At 39.8% G+C, this 22,181-nt stretch overlaps 1 protein-coding gene across 8 annotated transcripts in view; it reads right to left on the bottom strand.

Annotated features, from left to right (window-relative positions):
- Positions 1-22,181, bottom strand: part of cbfa2t3 (CBFA2/RUNX1 partner transcriptional co-repressor 3) — a 68,991-nt gene that overhangs the window by 37,105 nt on the left and 9,705 nt on the right. Inside the window, exon 1 of one of the 8 annotated variants that reach the window (XM_058088348.1) lies at positions 11,365-12,609. The exons of the other annotated variants lie outside the window; for them this stretch is intronic. The gene's annotated coding sequence lies outside the window, so the exon portion shown is untranslated. Of the gene's footprint in view, positions 1-11,364; positions 12,610-22,181 lie in introns of those variants that run through there. 8 annotated transcript variants of the gene reach the window in all.

Below are 22,181 nucleotides of genomic sequence, written 5' to 3'. Positions count from 1 at the left end.
CACACACATACAGGGGAACGTCCGTTTTTTTTGTACGCCTCGGTTTTCGTGGGATTCGAAAAAAAACTAGTTTTTTGGCCAGACTCGTTCTAGTCACAGAATCCTTAATTATGTGTTAATTAATTCTGTATAAATGTCTACTTTCATTGTTTTCATAAGCAATGTGTGCCGAACGCTGCTGAGGCATTCAAGCGCACTGCGTATTTTTGCATGTTTTTTTTTTATTACAGCTGCAAAATAAGACACCAAAGAAAGTTGCAAGTGCCAGATGTATAAAAGTTGTGAAAAATACTACTGAATTCATGATACAACACATAACAAAGTATGAAGATACAGTAAACCTCGGATATATCGGACTCGGATATATCGGAAATTCGCTCACAACGGACAGATAAAAAAGAACCAATTTTTCTGTAATGCATTTCCAATAAAAATTCATTGCATATATCGGATTTTTTATAACGAATTTCGCCTATTTCGGACAAAATCTCCAGTCCCGTTCCATATATATATATATATATATATATATATATATATATATATATATATATATATATACGACGTCATTTGCAGCGTTGCCTGCGCGTCCAGGTACATTGGAAACATAGTCAAGGAAGTGCCTTTTTATAATGGATAAAATCCGATTTACGCATATACCGGATATAAATCCGATATATGCGTAAAACGGACATTTTCCGGTATACGCATATAACGGATTTCGCTTATATCGGACAAAACCAGTGGGATCAATTGAATCCGATATATCCGAGGTTTACTGTAGTATGAAAGTTTACAATAAAGTTCAAGGGAGCAATCATCACCATGTTTACCAACATCTTGTCATTAAAGGTTATGTTGATGTCAAATGTTCATATATACTACATTTTATTAATCATTTACAATTATTTTGCATCGTGTTCTACCGGTAAAACTATAATTCTTCTCCATAAAATGTTTTCGCTCATATGTGTACATCTGTACATGTGGGTGTCTGGAATGGATTCATTGGATTTACATTATTTCCTATGGAAAAAAATGCTTTTGGAAAAAAATCAGACCTTTTGGAATGGATTAATGACAACCCGAGGTTCCACTGTATAAGAGAAGACGTCTGAACTTGCACATCTGGGATGGGAAAAAATGAAGCGACTGGATTTACATGCAAGAAGCTTCTGCTCAGCATTGCCTCATTTCCCGCTCATCTTCTTTTCCTCGTCCTGTCAGCCGTGAGCCTAATTTTGCCAGCTGAGAGCTTCGCCTTGGGCTGCCACGTTCCAGCATCGGCTCAGACTTCCTTCCCCCATCTCCAATGACCTCAGTTAGCAGGCGCCATCAGACATGACATAATTCCTCTAAATACCCAAAAGACGACTGATACTAGCATGGGATGAGTTCCACACCTGAACTTGACCTGACCGATTTGCAGCAATGAAATGAAACTTTCGACCTCGCTGATTCCGGTATCCTGCTTTCTTCCATCTGTGGGTGACCTCATCTATTGGTGACGTTTCCTACTGAAAATTCCATATGTACATCCAACCAACTAAGTCACAATGGCGACAAAGCAAATAAACTGGAGGCACTGAATAGGCTGGTAAATACATTACAAATGAGTGAATCCACAGAATCCTTGCCAGGTAAAAAATATATATAAATGCAATATAAAAAAAAGTTATTGAATAAATGCATTTCAAAACACTAATTTAAAATTTAAATGTTCCCACTGAGGGACGAAAAAAGGCATATCTTATCTTAATATCTTATCTTAAACTACCTTGTACCCTCCATTTACATACAGTATAATTTTTTTTATTGCTATTATGAAAATTGTTATGCTGATTGCACTTTGTTACACCTTGCCAAAACACACTAGCTATTTTCTAGCCAGCTAACTACTGGCTTCAACAAAGGATGTGTGTCCCCTTGCTTGCAGTAATGAGTTGTCTGTTTTTATCTGTTTTTATATCTTTAGAATGCAGAGAAAAGAGACAGGTCTGTGTTCATTTCTCACATAAGGATTGTGGCAAAATTGCTGTTTTCCTGTCAGTTTTGTGTCAAACTCAGGCGCGCTTAAGTGCTTACCGTGATAATTGCGTAATTCCTCCGATAATAAACTACTCCTCTGGACTTGGAATTTTAAAAGTAGAAACAATAGTGTGTATAGTGTGCAATATACTAAGTTCTATGTGAAGTATTTCCATAATGCCTCATACAGTAAACCTCGGATATATCGGATTCAATTGTTCCCACTGGTTTTGTCCGATATAAGCGAAATCCGTTATATGCGTATACCGGAAAATGTCAGTTTTAAACGGATAAAATCGGATTGTATCCGTTATAAAAAGGCACTTCCTTGACTATGTTTCCAATTTACCTGGACGCGCAGGCAACGCTGCAAACGCTGCAAATGACGTCGTATAGCGGCCTGTCACGATTCGGCGAATCGGAGCGCCACGATGCGGCCATCCGATATATGCGAGGGAAATTTAATGGAAATGCATTGGAATGGGACTGGAGATTTTGTCCGAAATAGGCGAAATCCGTTATAAAAAATCCGATATATGCAATGAATTTTTATTGGAAATGCATTACAGAAAAATCGGTTCTTTTTTATCTGTCCGTTGTGAGCGAATTTCCGATATATCCAAGGTTTACTGTATTAACTCTCTAACAAGATCTCAGTGTGTAGACTGGTCATATATCTCATCTCGTTTCATATTATCTACATACTGTATTGTATATAACTCTGGGAAAAACTGTTGATTTTGTTAATACTTGGGTTGTTTACATTGTTTATTTTTCTATATTGTGTATTTTGTACTGCTTAACTGACTCTGTACTCTTGCTGCTGTGCAATACAAATTTCCCCACTGAGGGACGAATAAAGGCATATCTTAATCGTAATCTTAATCTTAAAGCACAAAATTCACAACCATTCCGAATAAGGCTGCCAGATTCAGACCAAAAGTCAAAAGAATTTAACTGTACACGACTAAAAACATTAGCACTTTATCTATTATACCACGTCTGTACAACATGACACCGTAAAGAGGCATAAGACAGTCAACTACAGCAAAGCATGCTGAGAAATACTTCATCTGACCATTCCACAACTGCCAACTCCTCTGAGTTACACATCTCAGACGTTGTTGTGTTTTTGTGATGATATAAAGTATAAATTGAGAAGAACATTGAGACAAACAACAACACCAAATCTGCCGGTTATGAAAATGTACAAATTTCAAGCAGGAATCATCGGTTGCAGAACTGCATTTGTGTGGATGCTGACAAAGTGACACCCAAGGTTCAGCAGATCATGAAAAAGTCAAATTTAGCATCGCACAATGAAAAGGGAAATGAAATGACTGAATTTACTAAACTACTCATTCACTAGCAATCAGGTCATCCAACTAAACAAATGCACAAACAAAAATAACTTCCATTACTAAACACCTGCAGCTTCACCCAGCTCCAATTAGCTCATCAGGCTTTTAATTACTCCGTTAATTGCATACAAGCGGCATGAAGGGCAGCCTGGGAATAGGGCAAAGGGGGTCTCATGAGGACCCATCCTGACAAGCCTGACAAACAAAGCGGATGTTTGTTGTTGTTTTTTTCTTTTTTTTTTTGTTTTGTTTTACCAACAGCAGTACCAACAGGGATGCTGGGAATAGTAGCCAAGCTGGAAATGAATCGTGATGTACAGAAACGACGCTTTGCTTTCAGCGAGGTGTGACGCTTGACACCGAATATGTAGAGAATAGAGCGTTAGATGAAGCTGAAGGTCAAGTAAAGAGAGTTTATGCACGTACATGTGCTGCATCTGGATTAGTTCATGTTGGTCACAGGAGGGGGGGTGGGGAGAGGAGCAGGCGTGGGAATGTCTCACTGTTAACTTTAGGGCATGCCGGCTTATTGTATTTGTGGGAGAGTTTGGCTGGAGTCTCCACAGAGTGACCTGTCTGTCACAGAGCTCCGCTATAACACAAACATCCTGCGTTTGCATGCATCGGCAAAGACCATACGGCAGCTGACATCACACTTTGTTTGATTTCCGCGTTTTATTCTCCCCTAAATGTATATTCATTGATCTTTTAGTGCACAGGGATGACTGCCTGTCTATCTCTCCCCTCGCATGGAGCAGATGTTCTCCCTCCGCTTCTTCCAGGAGCATTGTTTGAGGAGGTGTATCCAGGAAACAGTGGCCGGCGCACACTTCCTGTGTGACAGGTGTGAGATGTAGGCCTGACAGCTGCTGTCCTGCCCTCTCTCCGCTTCTCCCTCCATCCCTCTCTCCCGTTCCTCTCGCTTTTTCCAACCAGCTGCAGCACAGCGTTTCAGTGTTTGTCCTGACGTCATAACGGCGGCCTGCTGATTTATGAAGTACTAAAGACTTAGATTTGACCCTGGCAACACAGGCGTAATTGCACGCATTGAAATGGGACTTTTCTTTGTCCGTAACCTTTTCCTGAATGTGCGCCATGACACTGAGGTGTCACTCAACATTCATTAGTCTTCCTCTTGTTTCTTCTCATTTTTAAAATTCGGGTCAGTGTTAAAAGTCTGCTGTGTCAGTACATACAACCTCTTTACTTGCCCCACAGACACAGTAACGATAGCTCCTGAAATAAGCCATGCAAAGGTAAGGGGTGTTCTGCATTATGCCTTCACCCCCAACCCCCTCCCTCTTTTAAACACGCCTGGAACCACTGGGATGCAGTGTGATGGGGGTGTTGATTTGACAGGTTCAAGAGAAGCTCTGACAGTTTCTCTGCAGCCAAAGCACGAGGCAAAATAAATACCTGCTATGCTCCTCCGGGACACTCACTCACTGGCTGCAGGACAACAAAACATGGGAGATGAAAGTAGCTCATATTATTGTTTATTATGTGACAGAGAAATGGGCATGAGCTGGCTATGGTGATGAATCGGATCCACCGTTGTATCCACATATGTTCCAATATCATGAAATAGTAACTTATGCTGTTTATACAGTAGTTAAACTAATGCAGCATTCATTATAATAGCAGTTTGATACAGCTTGATCAGATATTATTAGATTGTTATGGCAAAACTAGAATGGGTATGATTTACGTATATCAGGCAAATCAGTAGGGTCATGTATCATTTGCATATTAATACTTTTGAAAGGTGTCAAAACCGGTACTTTAAAAAAATATATATTTTCATGCAATTTTATCAACTTCAATCAGTCATAATTTCACCAATATGAAATAAAATCCACAACAAATTGTCATAATTATCACAGCAAGCCCAGCATCAATATAGAATGCACACTACTGTAAGCGTAAACACAATTTTAATAAAAAATGATCATTAATGTTAAGAATTCCATACATACGGAAGGCATATCAATGTCAATATCAGTCATAACAAATTATGCATCCCTAGAAATGGAAACACGTAATGTTCCTCCTGCTTTATTTTGAAGCATTGACAGAAATATGTTTTGTTTCTTGCTAAAAAAAAAAAATCCATGTTTTACGGATCGTGACCAATATTACACAATACACATCTATAAACTGTTATAATTCATTAAAAAACCTCATAAAGAACGTTAACTGTTGATCTAACACCATACCAAGGTATACGTATGTACGTCTTCTTGTTTTGTTTCATGATAAAAAAAATTACATGTTTTATGGATCATGCCCAATATTACACAATACACATCTATAAACTGTCATAATTCATACAAAACCTCATAAGGAACTTTAACTGTTGATCTAACACCCTACTAAGGTATAAGTATGTACGTCTTCTTGTTTTGTTTCTTGCTAAAAAAAAAAAATCCATGTTTTACGGATCATGTTCAATATTACACAATACACATCTATAAACTGTCATAATTCATATAAAACCTCATAAAGAACATTAACTGTTGATCTAACTAACACCCTACCAAGGTATACGTATGTACGTCTTCTTGTTTTGTTTTCTTGCAAAAAAAAAATTCCATGTTTTATGGATCGTGTCCAATATTACACAATACACATCTATAAACTGTCATAATTCATACAAAAATTCATAAAGAACTTTAACTGTTGATCTAACACCCTACCAAGGTTTACGTATGTACATCTTCTTGTTTTGTTTCATGATAAAAAAAATTACATGTTTTACGGATCATGTCCAATATTACACAATACACATCTATAAACTGTCATAATTCATACAAAACCTCATAAAGAACTTTAAATGTTGATCTATACGTACGTTCGTCTTCTTACCTACTACCAATAGGATCTTCTTTCAGTAACTGACACCATCAAAAGCTCAGACTTCTCATGTCACATGATAACTTATGACTCATAGCGACCATGCAGCCTCCTTAAACACAAAAAAAAAAACACGCAACCTCATATCATCTGAAGTAAACTGTCCATTTTATAGCGGCTTTACTGCTACATAAGGCAACGATGTTGTCTAAAGGGGTCAGAGTGGTGCGCGTGTGCACGTGACGTGTTGTGTGCATCGGTGCGTTTTGAGTGTGCGAGCAGAGACAGAGCGAGGCAGAGGAAGGAAGGCTGGAGCCGAGATTAAGGTCTGTTCTCCTAACTGGTAACACAACGGCATTCAGCGGCTCAGTTCCCATTTGAAGACGGACGGAACCATCTGTGTGGCACAGGATCTGTTTCCATGCGATAACAGCTTTTTAATTTCACAAATATATATATTATATATATATAGATACATATTATAGAGCGGGCTTATAATGCAGCAGCATGTAAGTCTTAATGCTTTCAGTCTGTTCTTTTGTTTACTCCCTGTCTGTGATAAAGGCCACAGTGTCAGGCACAAGGAAGGGGAGTGGTCGCCTTATATCGAGACGTGCTGGTGATATGAACTTCCCATTGTCTCTGTCGCCCTGTTCATCTGGCTTGATTAAAACAGTGCTACTGTAGATTAGCCCAGCTGCTTCCTGTGTCTGACTGTGATCTCGACACACTTCCAGCCATGCGCTCCCGTGAAGTGGCGCAGATAGGAGGCGGGCGCGAGAGACACGACAGGGACATAAGAGAGGGCTCCATGAAGGGCAGGGGGTCAACGGGCATGCAAGGAAGTACAAGGTGAAGAGGGAAAGCAGGAGGTGAAATAGGCACAAGACATGGAAGGGAGGGGGAGGAAATGTGTTTCCCCTGTTTCCCTTGAATTCATACCACACATGTCCATTCAGATGTGCTTTTTGCGACTGTATTTATGGACGCTGGAAATGTGCCTTCTTTTTGTAATGCATGATTGGAGGTGCAATTTGTCAATGCTGCGTTTGCTGGGGGAATTCTGGAGAAATAAAGACCCCATAGAACAAATGATGAAAACATATGATCCTCTATAGCAGGGGTCTCAAACACGCGGCACTAGTTTGAGGCCCCCGCCTTGATATGAAAGTTTAATGTTCGTGCGGCCCGCGCAAGTTTGATATGGATGCTGTATGGTATCATGTACCCAGAAAAAATTATTACGTTTGATTAATGTTCATGTTAAAGGTTAAATAACTGTTAATAGTTATCCTCCCTATCCGTGTGGAAGTGGTAAGTGTTTGGCTATTTAAGTTTAAAGGAAATAACTTGAAGGCTACCGTTTAGGTCGCTAGCTCTCTAGTTTGCGAGCTAGCATGTGTCTCATGACCCTGCAGTTGTGCAATATGTTGTAAATAAAAAGAGTATAAATGTGACTATAGTCGTGTTTTGTCATGTCTACAGGGCTCTAATAATGCTTTGTTCATTTTAATCTGAAAAAAATAATTTGTCTACCCACCAACTATATGTGGTTTCTTAAGTTTTTATTATTTGCTGTTTTATTATTATTATTATTATTATTATTTTTATTTATTACTGATTGATTAATTTTCTTTATTCTTGATTTGTTTACTTATTTTTCATCTTATTTTGTGCAGAAAAATAAAAATTATGTTTTTATCAGCGCTTTTATTGTAGAAAATCGGAACCAAAGCACTGAAAAAGTTTGTATATTTTTCTGTTTTTAATAAATGCGTTTTTTGGGGGTTTTTTTTGGAAAACCTGATGCGGCCCAGTCTCACCCAGACCCTAGCTCCAGTGGCCCCCAAGTAAACTGAGTTTGAGACCCCTGCTCTATAGAGACTAAGCTGTTGCAATGACTGTCACTTACAGATAATTGCTGGGCTCCACCTCGAAATTCAAGAGCTTATAATTACAGTGGATGTAAATACTGTATATACTGTACGTATATATACTGTATAAGGAATGGTGTCAAATGGAGAAAAGTCATATTTTTTTACTTGGCCTCCACCCTTTTCCCTGCTCCCACGCTGTGGCGTCAGCAGACCGGCCGTCCACCGAATGCGTTTCTCATTCCGTCAGATGTTGGGAAGCCGTTCAAGTTCTCCACTCTATTCTTTGACATTCCCCATTTCCCAAGAGAGGATGGGCAGCCTTGTCGCAGTAATGTCAAACACATGTGGAGCACAGAAACACATTGAATAGAGTGGAGAAAGCGGTATCTGCAAACCGCTGTGTATTAGACGAAATGGTCCCTTAGACCCCATTGTCATTCTCTTCATCACTCTGCAGTCTCAACCAATTTGTCCGGTAAGTGCATCACATTTGTGTTGTGAGCACTCGGTGGCGGTCGCAGTCAACCACAGGAAAAGTAATGCATCTCTGTAAATGGGCTGCATTTAAATAACTCATTCACACACCAGCGGAGGCAGAGCTGTCATGCAAGGCATGGACCTGTCTATCACATGAAACTCCGGGGTTCAGTGTTCAAGGACACATGAATGTGATCACACAGAAGCGACGGATTTACGACTTTACGAGCCCATTTAGATAGAATAAAAGAAAACCGGGGATCGACATTAAAAACAAAAATGACTTGCCCATGGGGAATCCTTAAGGTGAGAACTACTTGCCCGAACTTGTCCCATGGAAAATGAAAAGACTGCCATAATGATATCATCTAATTTTTGTGGCATCACATGAGAATCTCAAATAAAGATGAAATGATTATCATTTCTTGTGGTTGTTTTCCTACATAGATCATGACGTTGCATGGAAATCTGGATTGTCTAGGCACTTTGCCTTTTATAAGTTGTGCACCACAATTAAAACATTATTGAATAGACACATTTGTGTACTAGTAAAGTGTTGTTAATCCAGAAAAAAATGCTCAAATATGTCAAACAACAATTTGAGTTGAGAAAAATACACAGAGAAATGGAAGCGCTAGATTTTGTAGCTTGTGCAAAATCAGCACTTGGTATTGGATCTAATGGGTGGTGTTTCATTGTGACCACTTCAAATTGTCACAGCAATGTGATTCACTCACCTGTGCCATCATTTGATTTGCTGCCGCTAATAAAATACTTGTTTAGGAGGCACTGGTTCATCACTTTTTGCTGTTTTCCTTCACAAGTTGTTGAAGAATTAGACGATGTCAGCAGGGACGCCATGATAGATGTTTTCCTAGTCAAACGATCGCTGATTGGTGGATCACAAACAAGAACGGGTGTGGGTAAAACGCAGACTGTGGTCTAAATAAACGATTCTGATTTGTCCATTTCAAGATTTGCAAGGATTGGTTTGCAAATTACCACCGGAATTACACGGTCTGTTTACCAACACCCAACAAGAACCGCTTTTAAAAAAAAACTTGGCAGTATGGCATGCCAAAGTGCACTTGCTCGACGGGAATATCACTTATTGGCCATCAGTACATCGTTATTGTCGAGCCCTGGAAAAGTGCATGAAAACCTAAGAGTTATGAAAGAAACATCAACACATGGGACTTAAACCTAAAAAAAAAGCGGGAGTGGGAATAAAATAGTCACATAATAAACACACGCATAGTCCCTTCAACCAGACACAACAACGCTCGTATTCCAGGTGACAATCAATGATGTCTTTGCCTTGTTTGTCTTGCCTTGTTTGTGGTGCCCAGGTGTCTTTGTTGCGCTGACCACCTGACTGGCTCGCTGCGAGTTGGTAGCGCCCGCCCACCTGAGGCCATCTGTTCTACTCGTTAATTAGGAGGCAGGCTGCTTCACCTGCACTGCCCGCATTTAAATCACAATAATTACCACATGCAGCACACTTTCCCGGCCCACACATTTATATGACAAACACACAAGTATTGAAGGTTCTACGTAAACAGAAAGCGGAAATAACGCAGTTATTCACTTTTACTGTAAAATAAAACTTTATTCTACTGTGTTGTGTTGTCTTATAATGATATAACCATGATGCTCTTATCATTTTGTGGTCAATGGGAAGTGAATAACCACTCAGGCTGGGGTCAGAATGAATGGCAGGCCTTTTAAGAGAGCTACTTAATGATTGAAGTGGGGGACATCTGCCTCAGTGTGGGCGGCTGGTCAGCTCTAGAAGAAGCCTAGCCGAGATGTGGTGATGGAGGTATCATGTGCGGTGAGGCAGGGCGTCTGCACTGCGGTTTCACCCCTGCAACCTCCCATCCATTGTTGGGAGACTATTATCAGCTCTTCAATTATTCAGATGATATTTACCAGCGGCCAATTATACGGGTCCGGGTCCTACTGAGAAAAAGGCCTGAGTGTTTTACTGTTGCACTCAGGGGCGGAAGAGAGCGCTGTGAAGGCTGTTCAAGTGGGGGGGCACAACTTCAGGTTTCCTCACAGGGAGTGTCTCCACAGGGGGGCTCCATTAAGATTCCTTTTAATTGCCATATTTTCTTTCATTTCTAAACAAAATAACATTTCTTTTCCTGTGCATAAACACCGCCAATGTATATAAGCATTGAAGAAGCCGCCCTTGTGGGGCACCATTCAGTAAATAGCTCAATTTATCCCCTTTTCACCTCTATCACCTCCAATCCAGTCTAGGTGGACAGGATGTGAAGCGGAGCAAAGATTTTGTGTCATCACTTTGTTTCAACCTGACTTTGATGTGCAGGAACCCCCCCCCCCCCCCCCCCACCCACCTCACCCACAACCCCCCTTTTCCATCTCATCTCTACTTTTATACCCTACAATAAATGTAAACTATGTGAGGAGTGATAAGTTAATGGGCTCATAAATAGGAGTATAAAATAACGGTAAACCATGTTGGCAGTGTAAAATATTATTAAAATTACTGACTGTAGTACATTTTCCTAAGGTTATTTGAGCAGATATTTTATTATTAGCTGAGTAAAGTGATAAGGAATGCTGTTTATAAAAGAAATACACAAAGGAAATACACAACAACATGTACTGACATATAAACCCTGAATGGGTAATACAAACTCAGTTTCATTCTTCCATGTATAAAAAGCAACAACCAAGCCAAAATCAATTGAAATATATGCATTTTTTTTATAAAAATAAAAAAATAAATAGTTACTTACTCTGTGAAGGACGAGGTCAAGCTGAGGTAAGTGAAGAGGTGATAATCCACAGTTTCTACAACAGCTTCTGTATCGCTTCAATCCTCATTATTTTTGGAGGGATAAAGCATAAAGCTAAATATTATGGAAACACTTTCCCTTTTTTTGATGAAATATTGTCAGGAAGGAGAGGCACAAAACCGCCACCATCAAAAACATAAAAGAATAATGTTGAACTTTCCTTTGGCGGTTCAATTGGGCTTGTGAGTTTCCAGCTTGGACCACTTATGAGGTATTTATTTGCTTTATCATGCCGAAAACGGCCTCAAACGTCATGAATTATGTCTTTGGTTTTGTGAGATATTTGAAATATCACAACTCGCCCCGTTCGTGTAAATCCACTCTCTTAGTCATGATAAAAACTGTACAAAATTGCAGTTTTTTCGGCTTCTTTTAAATATAGCCCCCTTAAAAAAAAACTGTATTCTAACTTAAGTCATTAAATCCTGGTGAGTCCCATGCAAAAACAGTAGATACTAAGATGCGGATCCTTGAGTCCTTTTGAGGGTGCGTCTGGATCCTCCTGCGACTTTAAAACCGTCTTCTTGAGTTCAGTCGCAGCTTTCAAGGCTGAAAGTCCAAACACGTCCGAAATAATGGAAATAATTCCTTTTTTGTTGTTGTTGTTGTTGTTGGAGGGAAAAAAAAGCAATTATCGACACTGTGTAAAATACGTCAGTGTGCTCCTTCTCGTTCTTGTTCTTACTCCTCCTCCTCCTCCTCCGCCGACTGTTAGGCTTTGGTGCCAGCGGCTTTACTTGTCAAACATGTGCGCTCATGTTGAAGGTGTCTTCAGTGGTGAAATAAGGCTTTTCCGACTTGTTTTTGTCCTCGCTGATAAATGGAGCTGGCGAGCCCACTATGCGCACTAACCGCGGCTCTCTCTCACTCTCGCCTCCTCCGCCTCTCTCTCTCTCTCTCTGTCCCCTCTGGAGCCTTCTGTCTGCGTTTAAACACCATCTGGAGCTCTCTCTCTCTCTCTCTCTCTCCTATCTCTCTCTCTCTCCCTCTCTCTCTCTCCACTGGCTACCCTTCTAAAATATCAAGACATAAATGCGACGCTATTCTTGTCTAATGCAACTTATGTGCTGACAAAAAGCTGCAAAAAAATGATTCATTGTAACCCATTTGTATGAAATCACATGGTGCATTTGCGTCCCTTGTAATTACTGCAACTGGGCGCTTTTTCAGCAGTTCAGTCATCTGCCGGTGGGGGCCGCTGTTTCCTCACATCAAGACGCACAAAGAAGCCTTACCAGCTATGCTACATAAAGAGTACTTGAGTTACTTTATTATACAAAATAAAATATTGAAAATATCTGTTTCTGGTATTGGATATGATATATATGAATTTTATGAAACACATACTTTGTCCATACAGTAATGTTTGTACAATATTGAGTTATTTGTTTGCAGGTATAGCGGACCAGATATTCATGCTGATGTGAAGATGAATGGAAGAGCATCAGATGGACAGTGATTAAATGTTGGCTTCGCTTTTATTCCATCGTAGCTTTTATGCTCACATCCACTTTCCATTTTTATTGCTGCTGTTTATTGGGCGTCTTTGTTGCCTGCTTTAATTAGCACCCAATAATATCATGCAGTGTTTTTTTTTCTGTAGGTTATCTTTCCACTCTGTGCACTGAAAGTATTCCCTTTCAGTTTATTATTGAATATGCTTTTTGATTTACTGCTTAACATTGAATGTATTACCAACTATAAGCCATTGCATTGTGTATATTATGTATATTGAGATCTCAAAATGTATGGAGTTATGATGTAAATCATCAAGACTAAACAGGCAACCATAGACATTATGATCACGCTAAATCATATAGTGTAGACACATCATTAAACATGATAAGACATTTTATTTGGTCTTTGCTGCACCATTAGTAATAGTTTGCACAAGTAAAACAATTTTCAGTGCAAGTCCATTTTTATTTAAAAATTTAATTTCTTATCATTTTGGTTATATTTGGAATGTTGTATGTTGAGGATTTTAAAAAAATCATAATTATATACTCACAATATATTTTAAATAGATGTAACCGCTGTGCTAGGAGACCAGGGTTCGGTCCCCGCCCTCGGCCATCTCTGTGTGGAGTTTGGATGTTCTCCCCGTGCATGCGTGGGTTTTCTCCGGGTACTCCGGTTTCCTCCCACATTCCAAAAACATGCTAGGTTAATTGGCCACTCCAAATTGTCCATAGGTATGAATGCGAGTGTGAATGGTTGTTTGTCTATATGTGCCCTGTGATTGGCTGGCGACCAGTCCAGGGTGTACCCCGCCTCTCGCCCGAAGACAGCTGGGATAGGCTCCAGCACCCCCCGCGACCCTCGTGAGGAAAAAGCGGTAGAAAATGAATGAATGAATGAATGAATAACCGCTGTGTGAATTGTAGCTAATGTCCCCCCAAAAAAGGGACCAGGCCTGGTACAATAATAAATAAATGTATTCATTATATGGTGAATGAAAATGAACTTGATAATTTAGTTTAGGATGTAAGGGCATTTGGATCAACAAAACAATCGGACAGGACAAAAGAAAAGGATTGTGGATGATGGGCAATTTTTTTCAAGTAAAATTTTCCTTTAATATACTGAATTTTCATATACATCTCTCTCGCGTCCAAACAGGCAGCAAGAGTGTTGACTCTGTACATTGGTTTCAGCACCTTGATGCATTTGTTCCATAGAACAATGGCATGAATGGAGTGAGCCCTTTTGTCAATCATACAGTCTCCGGTAGTATTCACACTGAGTGCAGAAGCATCTAACGTAGTAGAAATAAAATGAATAGATTGCAGTATACTATCGTAGGGCTGCACGGTGGTCGAGTGGTTAGCGCGCAGACCTCACAGCTAGGAGACCCGAGTTCAATCCCACCCTCTGCCATCTCTGTGTGGAATTTGCATGTTCTCCCCGTGCATGCGTGGGTTTTCTCCGGGTACTCCGGCTTCCTCCCACATTCCAAAAAACATGCCAGGATAATTGGTGACTCCAAATTGTCCATAGGTATGAATGTGAGTGTGAATGGTTGTTTGTCTATATGTGCCCTGTGATTGGCTGTCGTCCAGTCCAGGGTATACCCCGCCTCTCGCCCGAAAACAACTGGGGATAGGCTCCACCACCCTCCGCGGTAGAAAATGAGTAAACGAATGAATATTATCGTAGGCCGCACAGTGGATGAGTGGGTAGCATGTTGGCCACACAGTCAGAGGATCAGGGAAGACCTGGATTAAAATGTCCGCTTGGGCATCTCTGTGTATGTTTGGATGTCTTCCCCATACGTATGCAGGTTAATTGGTTACTCCAAATTGTCCATAGGTATGAATGTGAGTGTGAATGGTTGTTTGTCTATATGTGCCCTGTGATTGGCTGTCGTCCAGTCCAGCCCAAAGACAGCTGGGATAGGCCCCAGCATACCGACGACCCTAGTTGAGGCTAAGCGGCATAGAAAACCGATGAATGGTATATTATCACATGTATATTTTATAGAATTTTTCATTGTACTTTTCTGGTCTCGTTCTTGTAGACCGAATCTCGTGACACCCCTAACACTCCTGTATAGAATTCTATGTTATTGTCTAGATGTAATATTTATAGCAGGTACATTCTATAGTGAGAATCCTCCACCTGTTCACATTGGTCTGGTCTTTTGCTAGCACACACACACATATAAACACACACACATATAAACACACCACACAGTCATGATGGGGGACAGTAGACAAAGCTGACACCCTGCTGACCCTTTCTGTGTCTGCAGAACAAATAGAAGCAGCTTGTAAAGTACACACAGACAGCTGCTCTGCCCCAACTCCAGTCTCACCAGCCTTACCAGCCTCCGACACACACAAATGCTGCTTTCATATGACGCCAGCAGCACTTCTGACTAAATAATCCACACGTACAGGGGAAGTCCCGCCTCTCCGTAGAAGCAAAGCAAAAGCTCCACGTGAAGTCCAATCAAGCAGGAACCACTTCTGATGATTTGAGGTCTGGCGGCAACCTTTTTACTGACACTATGTACCACCAAAGGAACCGTGTTGTAGCAATGAGTCCATTGAGAGATAAGAGTCAATATCGGTATTATGATGTCAATGAGATGGAAAGTTTTTTTTTGTTTTTTTCCTTTATTTGGGCAAATATATGAATCATTACAGTGAATTTCTTTCATCAATCAAAATATAACTTTCCATTATTTACATTTGTATTCAACTATCTGATGCCAAGCCCAAAAGGAGTAGGCTGAAGCAAAAGCTTATAAATGCCTACGCCTTTTTGCAAGATATAATCATGTTCATGCCACTGTCTTGTTTCCCCTGTTATTATTATCATTGTAATAATATTATTATTATCATCATTATCATTATAATCTTTATCATTATTACCATCATTATAATCATCATTAATATTACCATTTTCATCATTATAGTTAACAATTTTTTTTAAATTTTATTTTTAATTATTTAATTTTACAGACTTCATTGCTTCTTGTAGAGTGCTGTATATTTCATCTGTTATTTTCTGAAATCCGCAGTCTTTGTGTGTCAATTTATTAGCCCACTTTTTTGTGACATTTACTTATTTCCTGGATTGCATGTGTCTAATCTTGTGCATTAAAAAACAGAACTTGAGACTGTGTCTGAACAGGTGACCAACCCAAACATCAGTTTCTTCTTGTTAAACCCTACCTGAGGTTTTTAGACGTGCTTTTTAGCTTGTGTGTGTCTAGTCTTGTGCATTAGGAAGCAAGGTTTTAGGTCTGTACTCAAACTAATTTTTGAAGCAATGATGTCTTGCTGTCCATTATTACTATTTTTTGTAAAGTAATAATTAATAATATTCATTCATTTTCTACCGCTTTTCCTCACGAGGGTCGCGAGGGGTGCTGGAGCCTATCCCAGCTGTCTTCGGGCGTAAGGCGGGGTACACCCTAGACTGGTCGCCAGCCAATCACAGGGCACATATAGACAAACAACCATTCACACTCACATTCATACCTATGGACAATTTGGAGTCACCAATTAACCTAGCATGTTTTTTGGAATGTGGGAGGAAACCGGAGTACCCGGAGAAAACCCACGCATGCACGGGGAGAACATGCAAACTCCACACAGAGATGCCCGAGGGTGGAATTGAACCCTGGTCTCCTAGCTGTGAGGTCTGTGCGCTAACCCCTAGACCACCGTGCCGCTAATTAATAATAATTAATGATAATAATAATGATAAGTTTCTGAAACTTACTGATCAAGGGGGGTTCATACTTGTATGCATTTTTATAGGCATTTTGTATTTGTTCCTGCTTTGTCTCGAGTCCGATGCAAAAAAGGATAGAAGTGTACTTGTCTGTGTGGTCGTGAGTGACAGAAAGGTTGGTGATGTGGGTTGCATCTAAAGAAAGGATTCCTGTCAAGGTGACAGGCTCCAAGATGGACAGGATGCTATTCTCCTTGGGAACGGCATCAGTCAACCTGTCAGACTGCTTCTCGGACAGCCTCTCATTCCTCTTAATTTGGCCTTTTGTTGAGCGGTCACTGGGTAAGCGCCGGCACTCCATGTGGTCGACCTGATAAACTGCACAATGAAAACGCACACAACGCCAACGTTGGACTGTGACATAATACAGAGCCTGAAAGTCTCTTTGATGGCATTAATGACCAAAACAGCTTTGTCTTTCGCTATCTCACCTCACAAACACCCCACTCTCCTATTCTGTTCAGTCTATTCTGCATTGACACAATCTCCTGCATGGTTGAGCACTTTCTGATATGCGAACATTGGGGATGGTCTTTATGTTGGTATGGTAATGTCGACTTTTCCCAGTGTGCGTATGCATGTGTGTGTGTATAAATGCAGGGAAAAAGAGAAGTTTGCTGCATTTTCAGCACTCACACATTGTAAATCCCGTCCTATAATGACAGTCATAGGCTAGAGTGTTGAAAGGAGATAAGACCCTGAAGCAGCACTGAAAGGGAACGTTACAAGCATTGTGTTCCCGCGCAGCTTTCACTTCCCCTATCCTCTCCTCTCATCCACTTTTCAACACGCCGCACGCTGATGAAGAAGCCATTAAATGTACAGGTGAGCTCCGTACATTTGTCTTGGGAAACATTTGACATGATCAAAACAAGACAAGAAGCTGCATGCACCCTCGGTCGATGAGTCTTGTGTTGATGTTCCTTCACTATAATTTAAACATGTCCTTACAGCACTCCACAATGATATGACATATTATGTAAAAGAAAGAGATGCTCTCAGTAATACAACGCAGTGTAACAGATCATTGACCCAACCACTCAAGCAAACACAAGCCGGAATGCCGCTCTTACAAATTGCAGTCACATAAACCCCCTGACATTTTGTTTGTAATTGAGCAGCAAAGTGTTGCTTGTTTGAATCATTCACACATGACAGGAATTCAAAATTCAATCTGTGTGCTTTGTGATGAAAAATGTCCTTTAAAATGCTTTATTTTTATTGTGCCAAAAAAAAAAAATAACAAGGCAGTTTATGGAATGTGGGCATCGAGAAAGGATGTTAACAATGCCTGCATGGTTAAGCATTTCTTATATTGTTTGATGTAAATTACTTCATTGGATATTCATTTGGGCAACCTCCCTGGTTGTTTGGATCAGCAATTTCAGTTAAATATATCATATCACCACATGACATATCATCACAGTGATAGATGAGAAGTGAAATGAAGTTTATAGGATTTACAGAAAGTGTGCAATAAATATTTAAACAAAAGTAAGCAGGTTGCTTTATTGATTTTAATACCTGTAACACTAATTATTGGAACCACAATTTGTTAGGTAAGCATATTGACCCTTGACCTTCATGCAAAGATGAGGCCAAATCATGAGAAAGGGTATTTAAGATGGCTAATTGCAAGTTGCATCTTCTCTAATGAGTAGCAACATGGTAGCCTAAAATAAACTGTCAAAGGACCTGAAAGCAAAGATTGTTCAACATCATGGTCTAGGGCAGGGGTCTCAAACTCAGTTTACCTGGGGGCCACTGGAGCTTGGGTCTGGGCAAGGCTGGGCCGCATCAGGTTTTCCAAACAAAAAAAAAACAAAAAAAAAACGCATTTATTAAAAACAGAAAAATGAATAAACTTTGCTTTTGTTCTGATTTTCTACAATAAAAGCTCTGATAAAACATTCCACTGTTCTCAAATATCTTCATTTTTATTTTTCTACACAAAATAAGATCAAGAATAAAGAAAATCAATCAATCAGTAATAAATAAATATAATAATAATAAAACAGCAAATAATAAAAACTTAAGAAACCACATATAGTTGGTGGGTAGACAAATTATTTTTTTCAGATTAAAATGAACAAAGCATTATTAGAGCCCTGTAGACATGACAAAACACGACTATAGTCACATTTATACTCTTTTTATTTACAACATATTGCGCAACTATATGTGCCCTGTTATTGGCTGGCGACCAGTCCAGGGTGTACCCTGCCTCTTGCTCAAAAACAGCTGGGATAGGCTCCAGCACCCCCGCGACCCTCGTGAGGAAAAAGCGTCAGAAAATGAATGAATGAATGATTTAAAGCAGACTGTCCATGCTTGGAAACCATCAAACCTGACTCAACTGGAGATGTTTTGGAAACCAGAATTCAACCAGAATCCCGACCCTCATTGGAAGCTTTAGGAAGTGTTTATTTCTGCAAAAGGAGGATCTACTAAAAATTGATGTCATTTTTCTGTTGGGGTGGGCAAATTTAGGCACCTGCCAACATTAGTTTAAATAATTATTGCATACTTTCTGTAAATCCTTTAAACTTCATTTCACTTCTCATCTATCACTGTGTTTGTTTGCTATATGATATATTTAACTGAAATGGCTGATCCAAACAACCAGTGATTTATAAAGGACAATTTTGAAAATTAAACTTTTTCCTACCACTGTTTGTGCACTTGATTGACCAGTATGTTCATGCTTTTTCCACTTTTCTGACCTATTAATGTATTTAGAATGTTGTATTCTCGTGTTAAAAGATGCCAAAGTTTCAGATAATGAGGTTTGCACATTTGGAAGTGAGCCCCGAAAGAAGTTTAGGATGGCTCAAAATGCTCGGTCCCAGAGGGCTTTGCAAAATTGTTCCTTTGTGATGTCACAGAGGTGCAGGCTTTCTTATGCAGATACGCTCTCTGCCCTCCCCCAAGCTCTGCTTCTCTGTTTACGTTGTTAGCAATGCCTCATACCTGATAGCCACAAGTCCTAAAGACGCCACTATCGGGCACAAGTAGTTGAAGTTCCTGATTCCCTACCAGCGAAAGAAATGCATTTTAATCAGTCAATGGCATTTTATACTGGACTGTTTTGTGAACATGGGCCACTATGCAGCTGGACTAGCCGACAAACTTGTAAAATCCTACGCCTCTCCAACGTTACCTGATCGTGTGGAAGAGTCAGAAGAGCAAGCATTAAGTAACCGTTTATCAATGTCCTAACTGTGTCTGTTTTGTGTAAGTCATTGAGCAAAAGCGCTTGTATATGTAGCATTATAGAGCGTGCATACAGGGAGCCGGGCTGCTAATAGCCACATCAATTTACCACGGTCTACTTGAGTTTTTTTAAACACTGGTAGTCCCTCAAAAAATGTGACCACATTAGACGTTAGCGGGACTGTAAAAAATGCTAAAATGCTAACGCTACTTACCATTGAGAGCAGTTTTTAAGGAAACCTGGTGCAGTTGTGCACTTGCTGGTGCCATAACAAAATGTGCGAATGTAAACATTACATCATACTCTCCTTCAATTTTTTTTGGTAAAGTTAATGTTAGCTTAAACAATAACAACATCACATTAGACTTTACCGGGCCTGCAGAAAATGCTAAAATGCTAACGCTACTTACCATTGAGAGCAGTTTTTAAGGAAACCTGGTGCAGTTGTGCACTTGCTGGTGCCATTACAAAATGTGCGAATGTAAACATTACATCATACTCTCCTTCATTTTTTTTTTTTTTGGTAAAGTTAATGTTAGCTTAAACAATAACAACAAATGTAATTCATGTTTATTCATTTTTCCACAATGGAACTGAACTATTTAAGCTTGTCCCCCCCGAGGGATCATCAGTCGCCACATGGAGGACAAGCAGCCTTCAAACCAAACAACATTGATGAATTGCACTGAAAAGCTGAGCATAAATGGTGGCAAACAAACTCTAATTCATTCTGATCTCTTCAAAGAGAGTCTGTATAAGTCATATTTACAGCTGAAATGATTCTCCTCTCAGATCATTAACTCATGAAATAATACAGCCTGCTCACTGCGTCCCTGCGGATAAACTAATCAATCCTTCATTTCCACTGCCTCAGAAATTACATTGTACAAGAAAATGTGGTAACTTTGTTTCGTTATTCAAGAAATAATTAAAAACCCTGGGAAAAACGATCTCATCTCATATACTGAATAAGGCATTATTATTTTTATTTGAAGGCCAACCGATGCTCTAGTCCCATCATAAACAAGAGGTGCTGATCTTAGTATTCATTCTGTTGTGTTTTCCTGTTACATCACACTTCACTACAATGTGTTTATTTCGTTTGTGTATGCTGAAGATATACAAATACCATACACTCTGTGTCTAAGCAGGTACTGCAACTGACCCCTTGGTAGTACAGTAAACCTCAGATATATCGGACTCGGATATATCGGAAATTCGCTCACAACGGACAGATAAATAAGAACCGATTTTTCTGTAATGCATTTCCAATAAAAATTCATTGCATATATCGGATTTTTTATAACGGATTTCGCCTATTTCGGACAAAATCTCCAGTCCCGTTCCAATGCATTTCCATTAAATTTCCCTCGCATATATCAGATGGCCGCATCGTGGCGCTCCGATTCGCCGAATCGTGACAGGCCGCTATACAACGTCATTTGCAGCGTTTGCAGCGTTGCCTGCGCGTCCAGGTACATTGGAAACATAGTCAAGGAAGTGGCTTTTTATAACGGATAAAATCCGATTTACGCATATACCGGATATAAATCCGATATATGCATAAAACTGACATTTTCCGGTATACGCATATAACGGATTTCGCTTATATCGGACAAAACCAGTGGGAACAATTGAATCCGATATATCCGAGGTTTACTGTATCTTAAATTTTCACTCAACTGGGTGTTCTGCAGCTACTCCTTATAGCACCAAAGTCGCAAAATTGTTACATGCAACATTGTTGAATTTAGCCATTTTTGCATATTTTACACATGGGAGACATGTTGAACTTCAATCTGAGCAATATTTGTGGGCGTTTCTATGCAATGTTTATACGCTTATATGTTTATAGATCTTCTCTAATGGAAGTACAGTAAACCTCGGATATATCGGATTCAATTGTTCCCACTGGTTTTGTCCGATATAAGTGAAATCCGTTATATGCGTATACCGGACAATGTCCGTTTTACGCATATATCGGATTTATATCCGGTATATGCGTAAATCGGATTTTATCCGTTATAAAAAGGCACTTCCTTGACTATGTTTCCAATGTACCTGGACGCGCAGGCAACGCTGCAAATGCTGCAAATGACGTCGTATAGCGGCCTGTCACGATTCGGCGAATCGGAGCGCCACGATGCGGCCATCCGATATATGCGACGGAAATTTAATGGAAATGCATTGGAACGGGACTGGAGATTTTGTCCGAAATAGGCGAAATCCGTTATAAAAAATCCGATATATGCAATGAATTTTTATTGGAAATGCATTACAGAAAAATTGGTTCTTT

This window comes from Doryrhamphus excisus, chromosome 12 (genome assembly GCF_030265055.1).
Source record: "Doryrhamphus excisus isolate RoL2022-K1 chromosome 12, RoL_Dexc_1.0, whole genome shotgun sequence".
NCBI classification, from domain to species: domain Eukaryota; kingdom Metazoa; phylum Chordata; class Actinopteri; order Syngnathiformes; family Syngnathidae; genus Doryrhamphus; species Doryrhamphus excisus.
Note: the sequence above shows the minus strand (reverse complement) of the source record. Positions and strands in the feature narration are given on the sequence as shown.